Source organism: Astatotilapia calliptera, chromosome 19 (assembly GCF_900246225.1).
Source record: "Astatotilapia calliptera chromosome 19, fAstCal1.2, whole genome shotgun sequence".
In the NCBI taxonomy this organism is placed as follows: domain Eukaryota; kingdom Metazoa; phylum Chordata; class Actinopteri; order Cichliformes; family Cichlidae; genus Astatotilapia; species Astatotilapia calliptera.
Window position 1 is genome coordinate 7,941,920 of NC_039320.1, and position 21,030 is coordinate 7,962,949.

The 21,030-nt window shown below is 46.0% G+C and overlaps 1 protein-coding gene across 4 annotated transcripts in view; it reads right to left on the reverse strand.

Annotated features, from left to right (window-relative positions):
* The window catches only part of tiam2a (TIAM Rac1 associated GEF 2a), a 65,824-nt gene extending 45,331 nt beyond the window's left edge, over positions 1-20,493 (reverse strand). The window contains exon 1 of one of the 4 annotated variants that reach the window (XM_026151676.1): positions 19,979-20,493. The gene's annotated coding sequence lies outside the window, so the exon portion shown is untranslated. Of the gene's footprint in view, positions 1-3,154; positions 3,240-3,273; positions 5,026-19,978 lie in introns of those variants that run through there. The other 3 variants (XM_026151679.1, XM_026151677.1, XM_026151678.1) reach the window with 3 other exon arrangements.
* Positions 20,494-21,030: the final 537 nt, after the last annotated feature.

Below are 21,030 nucleotides of genomic sequence, written 5' to 3' on the forward strand. Positions count from 1 at the left end.
AGGGAGAGGTTGGCTTAGTGCTTTCCACAAAAATGTAATTTACTTTGTGTAATGAGCAGAGGACATTTGGTGCATGCACGTTTGTTTTTTCATTTTGTAAAAATGATTTAGGACCGTGTCCTCAAAAATGCAAAGTACAAGAAAAGTTCCTTCCTGTACGAGGTAGCACGTCCAGCAGTGCCACACAGACGCTACAGCGCCCCCCCCATCAGCCAAACCAAACATTTGATGCATTTTTCCACCTCCCTCCGAGTAAATGACGTCGTCTTTGATCGGGTTTGGGAAAGCATTTCAAAGCCAGCTACAGTTTACCCATCTGTTTATTTTTAAACCTTTGAATCCTCGCTCGCTCCTTTTTTCAGCCATCATCTCCAAATTCGTCCAGGGGGCCGGGATCCAAAGGAGAAGAACGAGTGCACCACGTGTCTCTGCAGGCAATGTGACTGCCTTGCGTGTATGTAACACAACACGCCTAAACGCATGCAGTAATGCAGTCTGAGAGGGCTTTCAAACGGTGCTAACTCTGCTAAGCCTCGCAGCATACGTACAGCATGTGTACAGCATGTGTACGGTTACAGTAAAAACAAAGCTCGCTGCCAAGTGTCACCTCAGGATTAAGTGATCTGCAGCATTAAGAGTTTATCTGCTCCTGCTTGGGTGCACCTTGACTGCGAGGTGAGATTAAGACGTGTTGGCGGAGTAAGTGAACTAAAGTTAAAGAGTGCATTTAATACAGGGAGAAAGGAATTCCAGGAAACATCAACATTTTAAATAGAAAGAAAAAATAAAAGCCACTTGAGGAAATGATTCTCTTCTTCTGCAGCTGTTTAGAACGAGTGTGAAAAGTAGCAGCAGAAAGCAGAGTGGAAACTTGGCTGTGGAGACGAGCAGGCCCGGTAATGAACTCGAACCGCGAGTCTGACACGATCAGGGTATTAACTAAACATTTGCTTCATTTCACAAGAGTTATAAGGAGAAGATGTTGAATATAAGCATGAAATATAATCCTGAGTTACTGAAGCAGCTTTTCTCCAGGAATACATTTCCGGATATATCATGAGATGCTTTATTTATCCCACAGTTGGGAAAATTGCTGCCATTATTCTTACGAACCCTGGAAAAAGTCAAGCTGGGAGCGTTTATGGAGTATATGGTCAAACCCTCGTCTTCAGTAGTAATCTGACCAATGATAGCCCGCGTTACCTCCCAACTTCTGTTGTTCAAGAGCCAAGCAGAGCAGAAGGAGCTAAAAAGCAGAGTTAGCCTGATTCAGATGCTTTCTACATGAATGGAGAGCAACTAAACTATTCTCTTTCAGGAGTAAAAGACTAAGGAAGCAGCTGTCGGGAATCAACATAAAGCTGGTTGTCAAACTTGTCACAACGACGGCTTTCTTCTAAACGCTACCACTGATGCTTTTCTTGCAAAGTTTATTCAGGGGAGAGCAGAGCTGTGGGTATGAAAGGCTCAAAGGCGTGCCAACACACAAACTAAGGCACACGTTTGCCTTCTGCTGCGCGCTGAACTGGAGCATTATGCGAATGTTTTCGGAGAACAACAAGACAAGTCTTCCTTTTTAGCTGCGAACCGCTGCACCCGGTCGTGAACTCTCCCTCCCTCTTCCCCTTCTTCCCCTTCAGTCCTCTGTTCACGTTAAAAGGCTTCCTACAGGCCATCTGCTCAAGGGCAAAGTGAGCATTGCCACCCCGTTGCTCCTCGGCACACACCCCGTGACCTGGCATTCTTCTCAGCCCGGCCCTGGGTGACTCCTACGTAAGCTCCGTGTTTAGTCTGGCACCGTGTGTGTCTTGGGTCTGCGATTCAGGATAACGGTGAGGAATGAGCCACGCCTCATTTTGGTGTAAACACAGCAGGTATGTGAATTGTCGAGGATGTAACTGCCTTTTTTTTCCTTTCACCAAGACCACCGTGCATTTGTAGCAGAGAAGCTCCAACCTCTAAACTCAAACCCACACGTGCAGAGTCTGGATTTCCTAACCTGGCCCTTCGTGTGCTTGAATCTAAACTATAGAAACAGAGCAGCAGGAAAAAACTCCAGACACAGCAGTGACACACTCCCTGAAGCCCCACGGTAACGTCACGCTGCTGCTAGGGCAGCTTTAAACCCACTCTGCCACCACACAGGAGTCCTGCTGAAAATACAGGCAAGGTTTTGTTTGAAGAAAAGAATATATCACAGTGAAAGTGACAAAATAACCTCAAATATAATAAAGGATACCAACAAGGTTTCAATCTTTCTGAATTATTGTGCACTAGGAGCTATGAGGTCATTTGTTATTGGTTGTGAGTGTTAACACAATCGCACCGCTTTCCTCCTGTCAAATCACAGCCCGTGGGACTAGTCTCTTATCACTTTCCTCTGGCGCTGCGACAGCTCGGCTCTTAAAGCAACAGCACGCGTAAAGCTTCTCTCTCAGACTCACAAATTAAATTCAAAGTCATGCAAAACACCGTCGTTTCTTTCCGGGCAAAGAAAAACAACAACAGGAAGTGAAGAAGAAGAGAAAACAGGGTGGTTGAAGCCAAAGACCACGCCGTCTCCTGCTGACTTTTTGTCATACGAATCAGATTTAAAGTATCCTGCGGTTGTTTGCTTATGAGCAGAAATGTCCATCTATGAATCACTTGCTGAAAGCCCGTAATACTGTGCGGTGGATCCAGCCAAAGCCACCAAACATCCATCAAAGTGCTTGTTAAGTGTCTTTCTGACTTTTTCATTATACATTTAGAAGCTCTGAGCCTGGCTGCCGACCAAAAATGTCATGGCAGCCTGCTGAAAGATTTATACGTGTATGCCACCGCCATTCCAGACTAATGCCAAGAAAATGAAAATGTTTCCAAACACTTTTTGTACAATCGTGCAAACATCTAGAAACTTCACACAAAGTTTAGACAAAGGAACAAGTCTGTCAAACAAAGTTGTTCTCGTGAGTCAGACGAACGCGACAACCGGCAGAAGCAATAAAGTCTCAGACTGAGAAAGATGACCTTGTTGTGTCTTCATGTACAAGGCTGCAAGCTGGAAGCAAGTACATAGAGTTAGGCCGGATACAAGAGATACAAAGCGAAGCTAGCAGATCCAGGTGGGAACTAAACAGCATTCACACATGCAAGCACACAGTGTAAACCACACCTGTGCATCTGATAATGGGGAGCACAATGCAGCCTCTCCACTCCAGGCTCTTCTTAATCCAGTAAGCAGGAGAAACAAAGGGAGACAAAGATAAAACTCCAGTCCAGAGCAGACCTTACCTCCGTGGCCCGGGCTTTAATCTAAAAGCTCTTTGAAGAGCTTGCAAAGGAGAAATCTAGCTGCTGTTCTCTGATCTGGATTCACTCTGGGGAGGCTCGTTGAGTCTTAAAGCAACACTCACACACACTGCATCTGACTCACACACACACACCCAGGCACACTGGAGGACATGTGGAAACTCCCTCCCGGCTTTGGAGGAGCAGCGAATCACAATCCTCCGAGGGTAACCCTGGGTAACGGAGCGCCAAGAGGAAAAACCAGAGAGGAAAAAGTGAAAGGTCCTCGACAGAAGAGCTCTCTCAGGAAGAGAGGCGAGGATGTTTTATAACGCTCGTCCAGCGCAGAAAGGCTCCACTACTCCAACGTGTTGTTTTTCCTACATCCAGCTTTTCCGTTGGCAAGGAGCAGGATGCAGGGTCCGCTGCAGCCCAGGCGGTTTTCCATAGCAGTCTGAGGGGATTGGCCGAGACAAGCTGGCGTGTAATGGCTGCAGCGCTGCCTGGGAGGCACTGCTGAGGGCGCAATGACTGGAGCTCTTGTCTGACCCTAAATACCACAATGACCCCAAGAGGAGGCCAAGGAGGCAGCCAACCACCCCCAAGAGAGAGATGTGTGCATGTTTAGTGTAGAAGAATATAAAAAGAGCGGGACAGCGACATGCCTGAGCCTTTTGAACGTTTCTGTTGGCCGGGAAGGAAGTCCTAATTTGATGGGAGTTGATTTAAAAAGCAACAAAAAAGCAAAACTTCCCGGGAATTCGACTTTCTCAAAGTGTTGTGACTAAGCCGTCTCCCAGCGGAGACAAATGTGAGACCGCCGTCGGGCTAAAAACACACGCATGCCTCCATTTCTCTATGGTTCGCATAACTGTGGTCAGAGTCAAACTGGACCCATTAACAAAGCCACACCAGAACACAGCACGACATCAGAACTGGACCCTGTGTGCCAGACGGCTCTCTCACTTTATTTCAGAGTAACCGAGCGAAGATTACTGGATGTTTGGGGACGTATCAGCGCTTATAGCACATATAACAAGAACGTTCAGATGGATTCTCCTCCAGAAAATCATTGTGGTCTGAATGGTGATTCAAAGTCACGTCCGTGCACGCTGTACGAGCAGCTGTGGATAGGCTTCCATCAGCCAGCTGCTTCTGTTTGACACACAGACATCAGCTCCGGGACACAACATCAGCAGCGTTCACCAGAGCTAAACAACATTGTTAACAGCACAATGGTCCTCGTGGCCCAGTCTGAGCTGCTCTCAAAGGCCTTTGTCCGGCTATAGATGGAGGCAGCTAAAAGGTTGGTCAACAACACACTTGGAGTGACTGGGAGACGTGAAAAGAGCGAGGCAGCGAGAAAGACAGAGGAGGCAGGCAGGGCCGCTGTGATGCATATTCATACAGAGCAGGTGCTCGGTCTAATTCCTCCCGGCCAAATGCTCTGACCCCTAATTACGATGAATTAAGGCTCCGACAAGCGCCGATCAACACAGCCAGATTAAATCCCCACACGTGCTCAAATCTCTGCACGATTTCCATTCACATCTCCAAGAGCTGAACTAGGTAGTTCATGGGGACTGTAGGTCACACTGCTCTACATGAAGACGGAACTCAAGAAAGCACCAACGCAGCTCATGTGCGCAGCAGCGCAGCTGTCGTGAAACATAAGGGAATGACGTAACTGACAGGAATACAAGTCAGCAGAAGTTTGAGAACGAGCTCCGGAGGACCCCGGATGGCCTTTCAGGCACCGGGCTCAATAATAAGAGTGTGAGAGAATCTGCACCCCCTCACCCCGGATTTAAAATCAAAGTTTAAACAATTAACCCCCCCCCTCCCTGGGAAAAAAAAACAAACAAACATATGATGCACTCAAAAGCCCATCTATAATATCACATTTGGACAGTTCATCCCAGCAGTGTCATAAATTATTAAAAAGAGCAGAATTTGCAGCAGAAATTGAGCCTTATAAAAAAAAAAACTGACTTTAAATACCTTTAAAATCAATTTTTAAAATACAGATTTGTTGATTTGCTATTTATCAACGTGTCTTTACAAAAATCAGACATCAGTCATCTCTCTCATAAACAGCATGCTGGAGCCATTCTCGTGGCTGGAGGCCGTTTATGGTTTGATGCCATTGATTATCCCGTTCACTGGGGACTGCAGTCTTCAGCAGTTTGTGAGTAAAACATCCACTGGGAGGAAATAAATAGAGCTTAATTGCTCATTTTAGCAGCAATTAGCACACAGCCTCACATTGAAACATCAATTTGGAATATTAAGAGTCTGGATTTGCTTTCAAAATAAAGCCTAGTGGGACGGACCGGGCGATGCAGGGCGGGTGTGTGTTTATTGTGTGTGTCTGGGGGATGTGCACTCACACACATCCCCCCACATAGGTGGGGTAGACTGAGGGAATTTACTTAAGCTGGGATACTTTAAGCCAGAGTGAAAGGTCAGGTCTTTTGTGCAATACCGTGTTTCACCCCAAAACATGCTGCTTTTACAAATCTATGACTGAAACAAACAAATGTATCTTTTATGTTCATTTCCACAAATGTAAAAGTCTGAAAATATCATGAAGCGCATTCAAACTCATCTCTCGGCTTCTGTGTCATTCAGAGACTCAAAGGTTATCCCTCCCACTATTAATCATCTGTTCCTCATCCCTCTGTTCCAAACTGCGATGTCCGTTTTTCCCGCCAGCTTCCCTGCTGTCAGCTCCTCTGCACAGTGGTGCTCCTGTCAGACGAAGCAGGCCTCTGCACCGAGAGTTTGGCACCAACTTTAAATAAACCGGGATGTGTGCGCCCGGGCTCTCATCTAACAACACTGCAGGGACTGCGCTCTGTGTTCACACTGACGGTGTTAAAATCTAATGTGAGAAATGTTGTTTAAACATCTTTGGGGCCTTTTCTTTAGAGGGGACACGGGCTGAGGACATCCTCCAGGGTGTGTCAGCTTCCATCTGTTGCACAAGAGTGCGCATGTTCACATGAATGCGCACTTTTATGTGCATGCTTGGAATGGCAGAGGGACGAATAGGTTACAGGCTCTCAATCAAGAAGACTGTGTGTGTGTGTGTGTGTGTGTGTGTGTGTGTGTGTGTGTGTGTGTGTGTGTGTGTGTGTGTGTGTGTGTGTGTGTGTGTGTGTGTGTGTGATAACAAACAGCTGGAAGACTCCAGGTGCAAATCAGCTTTCCATCAGCTTCTCTGCTAATTAAGCAGCTTAATGGAAAGAGGAAGGTCATTCAGAGGTTTGAATCTGTAAAGGAAAAAGACACGAGATGCGCACACACAGCGTGCACTTGAACGTTTTCCAGAGCTGCAGTATCTGGCATTCAGGCTGATTGGTATTCTCACGATTTAGCTGGATTGATTTTCCAGTGCAATCAGCATGCTCTCACACACGTCTCAACATCTGTGCTGCAGCAGAACATCTCAGCCGAGCTGCTCGATTCTCTTGTGATCGGCTCGCAGCAGAGCACCATTAGAGACTCTCTGTCTTCAAGTTATGGAGAAAACGCCTGGCGGTGAATGGAAGTAATAGCATGAGTGGCAGCAGTGCATGCAAAACATGTGGAACAAGGGCGAAATAGGAGACCCTGAGGCTCCTGGGAGGACGAGTAAACAGCCAGCCCTGCCCATGAAGAGCGGGAGAAGCACAACAGCTGACAGATATCTACACATCACATCGCAGCATTCAGTGGTAACCTTCAGGAAGGGCAGAGGCATCATCAATAAAGACAAAGTTCACAATGACTTTGTACGTCCGAGTGCAAATGTCTGCATAAAACACCGACATTAAACCCACCAGCAAACTCTATTATCTCCACTCGAATCAACTGCCGCTGTGCACGGCGAGATAATCCGTCACACGCTACGTTTCATAAGCTCTAGTGATTAATACAATCAGCCTGCGACCCACTCGCTCATTAGCACTGCAGTGGTCACTGTAGTGTACTGTGGCAGTCATGAGAGGCACACTTCAGGATCCCCAAGGTGATCCATCAAAGATCATTGACCGCTGCAGGACCGACTCAGGTGCACAGCTGTTGGAGGTCACGCAGGAAACGATGAGGCGCCGCGGATCGGGGGGAAGAGAGACGCGTGCACGTACAGTAATCGATGTTCTCGCATAGAAAGCAGAAATCACTACGGCGCACATTCAGCATCAATCACCGTACCCAACAGGAAAGAAGAAGCTATTGAGGGAGCGGCAATCGATTCATCTGCGATCTGAGAAGGACAAAGTGAATTGTTTAAAAGGCCCCAGAGGTGAGCTGGCAAGATGAAAGCTGCGCTTTCAAATCAAAATGACATGCGGCTGGTGGCTACCGCTCTATCTGGGGTAGTAGGGCAAACAACCACGGCTGGCCTTGTTCCAGCAGACACACAAGCCGCGCACACACACCTGCTAAGCTGGCCAAACCATCTGCATCCAGATGCTCTGTGGGTGTATGTCTGGGCGAATGCGTGTGGAGCCTCGTCCGATCCATCACTGCCACAGGCATGCATTAATCCCCCTCTGCATTCTTGAGGGGCTCTGACGCCAGAGGGAGTTTACCCCTGTGGCCTCCCCCATCCTCGTTTTAGAGAACCACTCACGGCTCTCTCAGTCACTTTTGGATAAGGGAAAGCCCCGATTCAAAAATCTGTTGCTGTTGGATCGCTCGTGTCCGATTCAAGCTCGAAAAAGCAGAAAAAGAAATCGTAATTCAAACTTTGTGTCCCTGTGCCAAACTGGGCCATATGTTCAGGGTGAACTCGTGCTCTAACTGGCAGCGTCTCGCTTTTAATGGGCAATTAAAGGGCTAAAGTGTAGATGCAGTCAGGCCAGACGGGACACGAATCACTGATCAAGTTATCGAGCATTATTCTTTTGTCACACAGGTTAGGACATCATCTGAGCAACAGCACAAGAAACTGACCTCACTTTTGATAAATAGGTGAAAAAAACCAAAACCAGACAACAACCAGGTCACAGTGAGCGCTGGCTCAGCACTCACCTCCATTCATACATCACCGTCATGTCTGCTGAAGCCTTAAACTGCGACACATTGACAAGCCAAAGCCAAGACGATGCTCCAAGTCTGTCAGAGGTGGTTAGACTAGCCTGGGCCCGTCTGCTTGGTTTGCTCACTGCGGTGAAGGTTAACATAGGTAACAAAGGACCTGCCGCTCAGTAAACTGTTGGGAGTCATTACCTGAAGTAATTAATGTCCTTATTACAGACTCTCTTTGAACACAGTGGCAGGTATGAAAGACTGTTTGTTTACCTGGCGGAGATGCCAGCTCATTTGACTCACCACAAAAATGCTGACGTGACATAATTAAGTGCAACTCTAGCTGTCGTGTAGAAAACCTTTCTTAACACGGCAGCACTGATCTGTTTTCCCGGAAACAAGTGAACTCCAAACTCCAAACAAGCAGGATTATCCCTCTCCTCGTGAATGGGGGATTAACTTGTTTGAAACAAGTTTCGGGCCTGCACTGCTTTTTGGCACCGACCTTTCTTTGCAGCAGCAGCATGCAAATCCAGACCACATCACAAATGCACGACTGCAGGGATGCAATTCTTTCAGTTTAAAGTGATGATTCACCGGAGAGATTTTGGTATTCGCGTCACGCTGCCGAGCCAGCGTGTTTCAAATACACATCCTCGCCTCTACCCGAGCCGAGAGGAGTCGGCCGGCCGGCTGTAGATGGTTTGATAAAGTGGTGGAGAAGTCGGCATCGTGTCATGGACCTACATCAGAGGCCTGTAAACACAGGACCACAGGCTGGAGGGCTATATAAACCATCCATCAGGTGAAATCAGCTCTGTTTAGACATGTCTCGCTGTATTTAGACCCTATACATGTGCAAGTTTATGCACAATCACATTATTCACCATATAAACGTCCTTAACCAGTCTGCTGCCTCTAATAAGGACATATCCCACAGCACGGCTTTAGTAAACAGAGCTCACAGGCAAAGAAATGTAAATTACCGCATAAAGTAACCATCCTCTGACATCATGCTCCTCACAGCAACCGACTCTTTACTGAAGAGGAGAGCTAACAATCTCTGTTGAACTCTCTGCTGATCAAACAGAGCTGACAATAAACAAGTTATGAATCAAAGCCAAGTTGGTCGAATGTTCGGGAAAGCAGACCCACGAGTCGTCCGGTTATTAACAACCTGAACACGGAGTTTTATTGGAGGCCAAAAACAGGCTAAAGAGAACTTACAGTAACTGTTACTGTCCACGGCACAGATAAGAGGAAACAAGTGTGAGCTGGACTGTCTGCTAAACATCCTGGAAGCACTGATGATGGGTGAGACAGCTGGTAGGAGCCAGGCACACACACACACACACACAGACACAGATATTTTATTGAGGGCGTTACAGACTGCATGGCCCAAAATGCCAGCAATCCACTTCCTCCACAATCGGCGAATGCTGTTAGCTGCACATTGCATATGGTGGATGGATTCTTGCATACGAGCCGGGACTGTAAGATGTTACATGTTTACAGGAGATGCAACTGGGGGCAGTATGAATTTCCTTACACTTTGAGAAAGTCTAAGTATCTGAAAATGAAGGAATGCAATGTGAGCTTAATGCAAAGTCATGCAGTCAAAGTCAGATTTTTATTTGCTTACATTTAAAGACTTTTTGATTAAAAGGAAATCAAACAGCCAATAAACAGCAACACCTGGTGGAATAAAAGCAGAACATGAAGCTACGATGATTTGTGTGTGTGTGTGTGTGTGTGTGTGTGTGTGTGTGTGTGTGTGTGTGTGTGTGTGTGTGTGTGTTTGTGCGTTAAGGCCACAGTGCCGGCTCCTGCAGCTCAACACCTACGAACAGGTTTACCACCTGTGGTGAGCATGTCCCAGTGCATGACACAGTTTCTGTCCAAAACTGTGTCAAGGGCTAGCCTGATTCACTGGAGCACAACACTGTGTGAAAATGTGCCTGCTAATGCATGCGAGCAGACGTGAATTTTCCGCCTCCTTTTCACTCTAAGCAGGAACAGATTTTGAATCCCAACATCAGGACGTGGGGTCTGCAAAGCTCGCTGAAACGGCGAGGGCCAGATTAGATCTCACTGCAGAACTATCTCAAGAAATTAGCCTTTATCGACCTATAATCCACAACAGGTGCTGGACAAAGCACTCGAGCGGCACCTGTGTTTAACTTGCAAAGTTAAAGAAAGGCAACAACAAAAGAGTGACCTGTGCAACCAGTCTCACAAGTCACGGCGATGCACAGGCACGTGAACCAATTCGATGGCTGTGAAAAAGTCAGAGGCAAATCTCCGCAAAGCTAACTCCTTTGTCCTTCTCTGCAAAGCCTTTTCAGAGAGGAATGTGGTTCAGAAAGGCCGATAACACAAAACAAGCCAAAGCGGGCACCAAACACCACCTCAGCGAAGGGCACGGCGAGGCTCGGCTAAGCACCAGCAGCTGTGCCGCATATGTGCCGCTTTTACCAACATGATTAAATTAAGGCTCCTGCCAAACTCGTTATTATCCCATTCATATAGGGTGGATCAAGAATGTCAATGAGGATCATGCTCATTATGCAGTCGTCGTGCACAATGCCCACAAAGAAACCAGCACTTTCACATGATTACACAGTAAATCTACAGCATGTTTCAGCTGGCGGCCATTCTTTTACTGACTTTGAAAAATTACAGTCCGACTCTTAATTTTTATTCAGCAAAACAAATTCCTCAACTAATCGAATCACCGCTCACAGGCAGATGTGAAAGCCCGGCGATGTCCCACGGGATGGGCCGGAGAAATCGACAGGCAGATGCTTCGACCGGCAGAGGTCACGAAAGGTCAAGCTGTTCCATTATGGGAGTACAAGGGTGGCATTTATTCACAGGCTTTCCCTCCTAAGCTGGCGTGGGCTCAGAGGGAATGGAGATGGATACTTAACCCTTGAGGCAAATAGCCAAGTACCAACAATGCAGCGTTTCTCTCATTGCTGGTGGAGATAAAGGAGCGCTCTGCCCGTGCCCACCACGAGAAAGGTATTAAAAAGAAAAGAGCGAGACATGAAAAGAAAACCAAAAACTTCAGACTTGCTCAGATCTTACTGTGCTGCCATCAATGCATGATAACAACAACAAAAGGAGCTTTTCTGACAGGACTGATGCACTGCAGCCCGCTTTAAGCAGCAGTAATGACCACAAAGGCACACAGCAGAGGCACTTCAAACACTCCGGCCTGATCCGACTTGTCTGTAGTGCCGGTGAAGCTGTTTCGCTTCACGCTACATCAAAGCGACTCTGCTGCGTGGCTGCACGCAGCATCAAGACGGCGATACAACAGTTCTTCGATGTTTTTTTATTCCATGTACAGTTAGTGGTTAGCTGAATGCTTACTGCACCTCGAGACATTAAACGTGACGGTATGGATGCTGGGAAAAGATCGGAAAAAATGAGCGCAGCTTTCCAGCTTGTTAAAATACTTGTTGGCTTAGAAAAGCCCGTGGCACTGTATGATAGAATAATTAGCAAAAGCAGCAGGCACGTCTGGGATTAAACATGAACACTTAAGACAACCCCCATTAGAGAGAAACACACACATCATCACTGCCCACTAACTAATGGCCTGTTTTACTATTCTGTTTTACTTAAGGGCCAATTGAGTGTGGAAGACAATGAAAAACAATATGTTTCCAATTACTGGAATCTAAATTTGATCAAGTACAAACGCATATATGAATCACACAGACGGGGAGGAAAAAGGGATGCACGAGGCTAATAACACAATATGACTGTAAGTACAGCTTTCGCAGCTCCTTGAACTGCAGCAATCATCTTAACTGTCAGGAAAACCCAGTTCCTGGCATTTCTCAATGTTGTTATTATTAGCTTAAGCCCGGGCATGCCAGCGTGCACCCATGTGCTGTAATATATCGTTATTAGTATAAAAAAAACTGGTACCCGCAAGTTTCCAGTGAAGCCGATTTCTCCACGCGAGCAGACCGCAGGGCTTCCCGCTGGAGACAAAACCGCTCGCTCACAAAATTACTACAGAGGAGCAGGGCAAGCGCCTAAAGAGACAAAATTACTGTAATAACTGTGATATGTTCTTGAAGTTATTCTGCCAGGAAGAAACAGACATTTGGGACTCGTCAACAAAAACCTGTCCCCTCTAAAAGCCTGAGCAAATGAAGCCTCCTAGTAGCTGTTTGCAATGACAGACGAGATGAAGCGCAGTAACCTGGAGACCAAACAGTATCTGCTGCATGTCGCTGGGCCGAGTGACACAACATCAGCCGCATATTAGTCACCAGTCAGGGTGTGCTCCTTGGATCACTAACCTCATGAGACTGTGAATAAATGATTTCACCCTGCAAAGTGGAAATGATTTATAATGAATGACTTCACCTCTGTACGCATTCACTTTACACCGGATCCTGTCACATGCGAGGGGAATAGCAATGAGGATATAAAAGGCTGTTTGGCGGATGTAGAAAAATCTTTAAAAAGGACTTTTTATGTTCCTTTGATATGCTGGAAGCAGGATTCCCACCATGAAAGCAGGTGAGATAGAGATCAAAACTCACAGCCGCTGAAAACCAACAGGCGCTTCGTACGCAGCTACTCCATCAACATGGATGTTGGAGGCTTTGAGAGAGCTATGCAGAGTAACACAGACTTCTCATTATTCAGCTGAGAAGAATTTGGGCAGAAGGGCTGCTGCATAGCATGGGAACCACACTGGCCTCACATATTTCGGCAGTCATATTCTCAAAAAGACACACACACATAAAGAGGATGTGTATTGTATATCGTCTGTAGCTGTGAGTCACTCGTTCCCCTAAACTGCAGCACACATAGCCTCCACATCCAGTCAGATCCATCCAGAAAGGCCAACAACGGTCCCGCTGAGTGCGACAACCCACCTGGGATGTTTGAGTGGTTGTCAGTGATAACCCATACAAGCTCCTGCTCTGCCCGTGGTACGGTGTGTCTTTAACCCGGACTCAAAAGGCCTCAACAGAGGCAGAGTCATGACCTTTTCAAGTTTGCCTTCACTCCGCGGCGTTGAAAACTCTGCAAATAAAACACCAAGAAACTCAAGAGATTTCCCATTTAGAAGAAACAGCTGACCTTAAAGCTTATTTACTTTTTTTGAAACAAGACAAATGGAAAGATTGATGAAAATGTCACAACACAAGCTGGAGCTAAGAGACAGATGGGTCAATGAGCTCTACCTTTTAAAGACAGGAACTTGGTTAAGCATGAAGCATGGAAGCCGAGAACCTGCCTTAAAGCCCTCCTTTGACTAATAAAGGTCCAGCTACCCATCCATCCAATTTCAGCCAATTATCCGGGTCGCGGGCATCAGTCTAGACTGTAATCGTCTAGCTCTTCTGTCACGCTAGCCAAGCGGCATAAACCCTCCCCATGCATGAATGTCCCACAGTGGAAGGGTTTGCATGCCCACGTAATCCAAGAGCTAGATCGTCAGGCCAATTTGCCCCTGGTAGGGTCTCCAAAGGCAAACGCTTCATGGGCGAGGGGCCAAACTAAGAGCAATTCAAAAAGATTCCATATGAACAGCGGTCCCCAACCCCCGGGTCACGAACCTGTATCGGTCCATGACTCGTTGGTACCGGGCCGCGAGAGTTGAGGCTCGGGTGTGAAATGTATGGTTTTCAGGGTTTTTATCGCTTTTATTGTTAACTCGGTTTCTCTGGGTCTTTTCCCGTGTGTAATGAATAAATCTTCTTTTTTTTTGGTTTTATTTTGTTGTATTTATCCGCGACACCTTAAAGGCTGGTCCATGAAAATATTGTCGGGCATAAACTGATTCGTGGGGACCGCTGCATATGAATATTGAGTCAAGAAACATGGCTGCCCTGCTGGATTTCCAGAAGTTTGTACACAAGGACTTTTTTTCCCCTTCCATATCCTCCAGTGAGTTCATTATAAATCATAAAAGAGCCACAAGATTGCCTCACTGCAGAGGTCAAAGGTTTGCTTTAATGTTTCTGTATGTGAAAGTGGAATCAGTGCACTTAAACTAGGTAAAAAACTAAATAAAAATATTCCCAAACAATGTTTAATTAATTTTTTTTGATAAGAGTTTTTTGGGTCAACTTTATCTGTGCTGTCTGACGTCTTTTCTAATTTAAAGTGCACTGCATGAACAGAGACACCAGGATCAATGACAGTCCATAAACCCGGCGCTCTAGCACCTTAAATAACACGAGGATTGAGCAGTAGACAGGTTTGGAGCTCCAGTGACACCTTAATGTCAAATACCTGTAATAGCCTCAGGTATCCCCTTCACACCTCCTTCCATCAGACTCAGACCATCGCCGCATCAAGTTTTAAAGGAAGATTTATGGATTTGGTGATATGAGTGAAGCTGCAGCAATGAGGGTGTATAGTGTCGCCTGCTCTGACTTCTTTGAGGGAGGGAAGTGTATTAAATCTGCACAGCTGTCCCATATTACAACACGCTGGACTGCAAACCGCACCCTGTAATCTGAATGACTAACCATGGAAGAAACAGCCAATACCAACCTTGACTTTATCTAAATGTTGTGTCTTTTGTGCATGTCAACTTGCCAAGGATGCATTTGTGAGATATGCACTATGCTTGGTAGCACAAATATCCATGAGGAAATATCCTGTGTTGTTGGACGTAAAGATACGCGAACAGCGGCCCTGCTCCTCGGTTCAAGTGTTTCTCCTCTAACGGAGTCTGTACGGTCTGTACTTTCTGTGTAGATAAAGCCGCTTGGTGTTGGGCACCTGCAGCCATCAGGTGTGAAAAACCATCCCGGCAGTTTCTTGTGGAGCCAGAGTGTCACAGAGAGCCAGCCGGGCAGTGGGTACGTTTGTCACTCGCAGCCAGGGAAGCCCAGCCCTGCATTAAACGCCTCTTACGTAACAGCTCAGATCGTGTCCTGGCACTAGCCGAACACAGAAAAGTGGAGCTGGAAGTTTCTGGGAGGGAAACCCAAGTGTCTAAACTACAGTTTGAGGTAGAGAAGGGGTGCCATAGAAAATAAGCACACACAGGATCTCCTACAGCAGCCTGGCTGATTTACCGCTCGGCTTAGGTTGAGGATGTGAGGCCTGTCTTACACCATTTAGCCACAATTTCACATTAACCTGATAAAATGTTCTTACACACTCTGTTTCATTGCTCTTATTGTGGCACAATGAAGCCCTTCACTTCTACATCCTTTTCCTTCGAACAGACGAGGCCCGTGAGCCGAACAAGCCTGGATGATGATATCAGCTCAGGAAACAGGTTATTTAAAAACATTTAACTCTTCGGAAAAAACAGGATTTTAGAGGAATCTTTAATTGAGCGTGTTCCATGAGTGGACGTCAGGATTGCTGGTTACCTAAAGCAATCAGGACCCCGTCTGTGTTTACACTGGCCGCACGCCAACGTGACAAAGGCTGGAGACTAAGAAGTAAAGAATAGAGCTTATCTATCTTAGAGATCAAACCGCCAACTGTTAAAGCAGGGAGTGGGCTGGACGGGCAGAGGGGTGCTAATGAGCCTGAAAATGTTCCTCAACATAACATGAATGCAACGGCTGCCAAAGACCCTCGAAACACTTTGCATGTTTCACAAAGCCCAGGAAACTGTGCAGATAAGGACACGGACTGGAGCGAGCTTCTGAGCGAGCGAACGAAGCGAAGCAACATCAATATCCTGCAAGACTGCAGTTGTGCAATTGTGATGATTGATATTTGACTGCTGAAGGTAAGGCTGGGATGAATGGACTACCGGATACAGTTGCATCCATGTGTGCACGATGATGGATTTATGAGCATCTTAACTTTATTTCCGACGTTTGTATCGCCCAGATTCATCATTTGTCATCTTCTGAAAGGATCCCATTGCAGTTGGGTACCTGTTAGACGAGTATGACAAGAAATGTGGTGTCTTAATTAACTATAAAAAACAAATTAATAATAAAAAAAACTATTTAAAAAGAGGTGAGGGCTTTTTAGTTTTCTTTAAAACAAAAATAAAAATAGTTTACATCCACCCGCTGTTGAGCAGCTGGGACGTTGTTGTAAATGTGTACCCAGAATTTGCTCCATCCATCATGGAGGACAATGCAAGACGCACAGCGTCAGCTGAACATCCCAGCGCCGGGCACTCGTTTAGCCTGTAGCACCAGCTGTGTTTGCCTTTCCAATAGGGCCCAGATAGTAAGTGGGACCTTATGGCTACTGGACTGAGGTAGGACAGATCGATCACAATTTCTATTGTTATAAACAGGCTTGTAGCCAGTGTGTGTGTGTGTGTGTGTGTGTGTGTGTGTGTGTGTACAGACTGGGTTATTTCCATACAAACTGGGCTGTTGATTGCTTGACAAATGAGCCAGCACGCGTCATCTTTTAAACACAAACATCATGTAAATACAGACTTCTCTCGTGTACGCAGTAGAGACGTGATGCAGCTCGACTGCTTCCAGTCTGAATATTTACAATCCAGACCTCAAACAGGGTTTACACAGAGAGCTACGCTCTGGAGGAATATGCTTTGAGCGAAGACGATCACACGCCCTCCGACTGAGGTCTCTGTAGCCGCCATACTGTCAGTCATTTCATTGTTCACACATTTAGATAATACAAACTACTGCTTTTATATTCAAGGCCTTTAAATCACTTGGTCCGCTTTCAAAATGCTGAAACAGCACCATTACCAGACTGAAATATTGCACGCCGTCTAACAAGCTTACAAGAATTACATGCACTGCTACTCAACTGCTGCCATGGGAGCTTTTTCCCTCGTGTTCACCAATCGCTGCATGATATATAAGGCCATCAATAAAAGCGTAGTAACAGCCTAACAGTTATTTCTTTGGGGTTAATGAAAGTCTGAATCACACGTGAAGAGCTACGCCATCCTCTTCTTCATTTGCACCCCAATTGTTTACATGCCTGCCTGCATTTAAAACCGTACTGCCTCCCTTTAGCAGGTGACCCAGACAGCATGAAGCTCCGTTTAGCCCAATGCATTAAATGAATCTCCTCAAAGAGAGGAGCCAGTGTGAGGAGGAGCATGAATGGGCCGGTTCAGCTGGATGAGTGTGCTGCTCTGCTGAGCTGGGCAGAAGGTTCAGTATGTGCAGCAAAGCGGGAAATTCTGTGTTAGAGCAGATACACAAAGCTGACTGAACAAATCTCACAAAGTGGATGCACGCACGCTTGTGTGTGTGCGACCACCAGCCCAGTATCCACTGCAAAACAAGTTAAATTCAGAATCTCTGAATTATGCAGCACTCAAAGTACTCGGCGGCTTCTTTTTGCCGTTTCAGCGACAGGGTTCGGTTATTACTGTTGTCCAAGCGTCCGCTGAAAGCCAAGAAGGATAACCTCGGTGTTGTGTCCGTGATAGCTCTTCGACCTGTAGCTGCGTGAATCCAAGAAGGGGTCAAAGCCAGCCACGTGTCTTTTGGTCAGCCTCTCGGTGAGCGCCGTATGAAATGAGAAGTCTTGGCCAAGATGCTGTCAACAGCAGCTTTTAGATCACCTGCTTTTTATAGCAACCACTCCAGACACTGCTGGCAACGGGCTACCAGCAAACACTCTGAAAGCCAAATATAAATTCAACCACAGCAGCAAGAAATAGAAGCACGCAGGCCACCATTATGCTCGCCCGACTGTGCAGCCCAAACAGAAGCCTCAAAATGGCATTTCACTGGAATCAAGAAAGCGAACGTGCCGAGAAACCGAAAAGAAATCAAGTTTTTGCTCATTTAAATGTGATCCTTTCAAATCCTTTTGTCTCCTTCGTGTGGAGTCCCTGTGGTTTCCCTCTGCAGGGCCTCTCTACCTAGAGACAGTGAAAGGCCCTCATCCCCGTGTGACAATGAGCACAGATGTTACCCGTGCACCTTATATGGAGAAAAATGTGCAGAGGAGAAGACATGAAACATTGGCGTTTCTCGGCCAGTATGTGAACACTTTGAGAATTAATGATGACAGGCGCAGTCAGGGGAAAACACTTCCAAGTTTTTGTGCCTGACCAAGGCTGCTTTTCACACGGAGCATCAAAAAGAAGCAAAGACGAGAGCAGTCGACAGTTAGACGGCTGTTCTTAAAGTTACTTGACAAAGTGCATCAGCTGTTGATGTACTGACTGCAGTTCCAGTGGTAATTATGTCACAGAGTCATGCTGTTTCTGAGCCTGTGACTCTGTGCCACCCAAAGAGAAGCCAGCGTGGCCTCACCCTTTTATCACTTGTAAACAACTTTGACGGCCCTGCCAGATGAAACTCGCCCCTCGTGCCACAGAAGGACAGAACGAACCAGCTAAACTATCACATGTTTTCCACTAAAAGAAAATTAAGGGCCACACTCGGTCAGCTTTGCTCTGGTTCAAGACCCCGTTCCAATCCAGGGAAAAACAGAATAGTAAAAACAATATGTTCCTTGTGGCGGAGGACTTCTGTGCCGCAAAAATGTGAACCACAGAAGCCAAAATATGCACACGGTGCTTCTAACCCGGCGCTATTCTTACTGATCTCGCACAAAAAGAACAGGGAACACACATGAGATCAACGCAATTATGTAAGTAAATAACTATTTCTGGATAGTCCATTAAAGAGGCAGGGGGGCTGATAGGCCTGATGAAATATAAACCGAGCACGCAGCATGTTCCCTCTGCAGAAAAATAAACACAAGGCATTTGCTGAAGTTTTTCCTCCTGGGCATGTTGGGCTCAGCATAATTCCTGGATAAAAATGACCGGAGTAAATGATTTACATTTACAGTGCAAGCACATATCCAATCTGTCTTGCTGCAAAACACTGGACAGACTCCAGCCAAAGCCATCAGACAGATAAATGAGTGACCCGGGCGGCTGTTCGAGTCAAACATTAGCCACTGTTTCATTCTCATCTGTGGCATTTAAAGGTAGGAGGACAGTAAGACTGACACCTTCCTGTGGGTGTTTCCATGACCATCCCAAAAGGCATGCCGGGCTCTTCCTCCTTTAATCCAAAACTCTGTTTGCTCTGGGCTGACCCTTCACTCCGGGGGTCCCGGGGCCCTTTTGTTGCCTCTGTATGTGGCTAGAGCCCTTCCACCCCAGCACAAACCCAAACAACAATGCAAGTGGCAGGTAATTCACATCAGTATACATCCTGTGTGTCCCACATCTCCCAGCCTATAAATGAGAAAGAAGTTCAAAAGCTATAAGCAGCCTGTGACACTGCTGCGAGCTACAGCATGAAACAGCCACGCAGATACCTTTAGTGGGACTTTTAGATCGTGTCCAGGCACAGTTTGTGTTTATGGTGCTTCTATTTATCACCCCAAATTCTGCTTCACAGTGCACAATAAAACATAACGATTACTGCTTTTCAGGTAAGAAAGTCCAACAACATCCACAGTGAAGGCTTTAATACGTGACAGATCCACAGACGGAAGAAAGGGGAGACCGTTGTCAACATGAATAATTACACGACGGCAGAAAGCCTCAGAATAAAACAGATATCTCTATGAAATCATTCAAATTTAAAATCACTGGATAATCGGACGTGCTGCAGTTGGATTACATCGCTGCCTCAGTCACTGGTCGACTTACTGGAAATTCTTTGTTAAATTGTTAAACTTTTTCGCGCAGAGTGGGAGACGCGTTTAAGCTGAACGGCAGTCTATTAAAACAGCGTGACTGGGAATAAGTTCGTCTACAACTTACCGGCTAATGCTTCCACCCGTGAAACACATTCCCCGCAGCACTCCTGCGTCCTCCTCTCTGAAAACTCTTAATATACCAGCGCTGCATTAAAAAGTCTGCGTTTCTCGGAGCTAATTCCACGATCCCTCCGTGTCCACGCCAAACGATCCCGGGTCGGAGCGCCAAGAGACTGCGGACTCCTCGCAATGTGGGGTTAAACTCCTCCTTCCCACGGACATGGAGAGGGGGGATGGCCGAGAGCCTTGAATAGACTACAACATGGAGTACCGTGGAAGGAAATCTAACCGTGTGACGAACCAAGGTGTTTCAAACTGTGGTTCGTGGACTTTTTAGGGGTCACGAAGAAGGACTTTAGGGTCCTCAAAAATATCAGAAAAGTGTTCCTTTCCCTTTATTCAAAAGGACAGATTTTACACTTTATTCATGAGCACAGCTCAGCCTGTGAAGACAGTTAGCTTCCTGTAGTCAGACTGAAAAGAGAAAAAGACGCTGAACTTTATTTAATCTGGCTGTTCTCTGATTGTTAAATAAACTTCAATTAAAAAAACTTCTTGGGTGTCCTGGGTTAAAGCCTAAGCTTGATTTGAAGTGACTGCTAAAACCTTTTGATGGAAAGTTGGTGAAAGTAAAAGAACTGTAAAGGACCACACAGATAAAAAAAATCAATCAATCAAAAGACTTTAAAAAAGAAGGAAACATCGTCAGCACCAAGATTAAAATGAGTTTGGGGATGTTATGATATAATCTGTGAAAATGATCATATTTTATACTGTGTGTTTATAAGCATCTTCTTGCTTAATGCAGTATTTAATTACACATAGAAAGCTGAGAATAACGCTGATGTAAGGGGGGCTGAGGGCTCGTCGGGGCTTCAGGTGAAGAAAATGATACTGCAGTTAAACATATGCAATTATAGATTTAATGTAAATAGCCATTAAATGTGTAGACTATATTTTAAAGTTAACTTATGGGTTGTTAGTTAGTTATTATATAAGAGGAGGTATGGGAGGCAATCGATGTGAGAATCATCCTGATATGAATCGCACTGATTG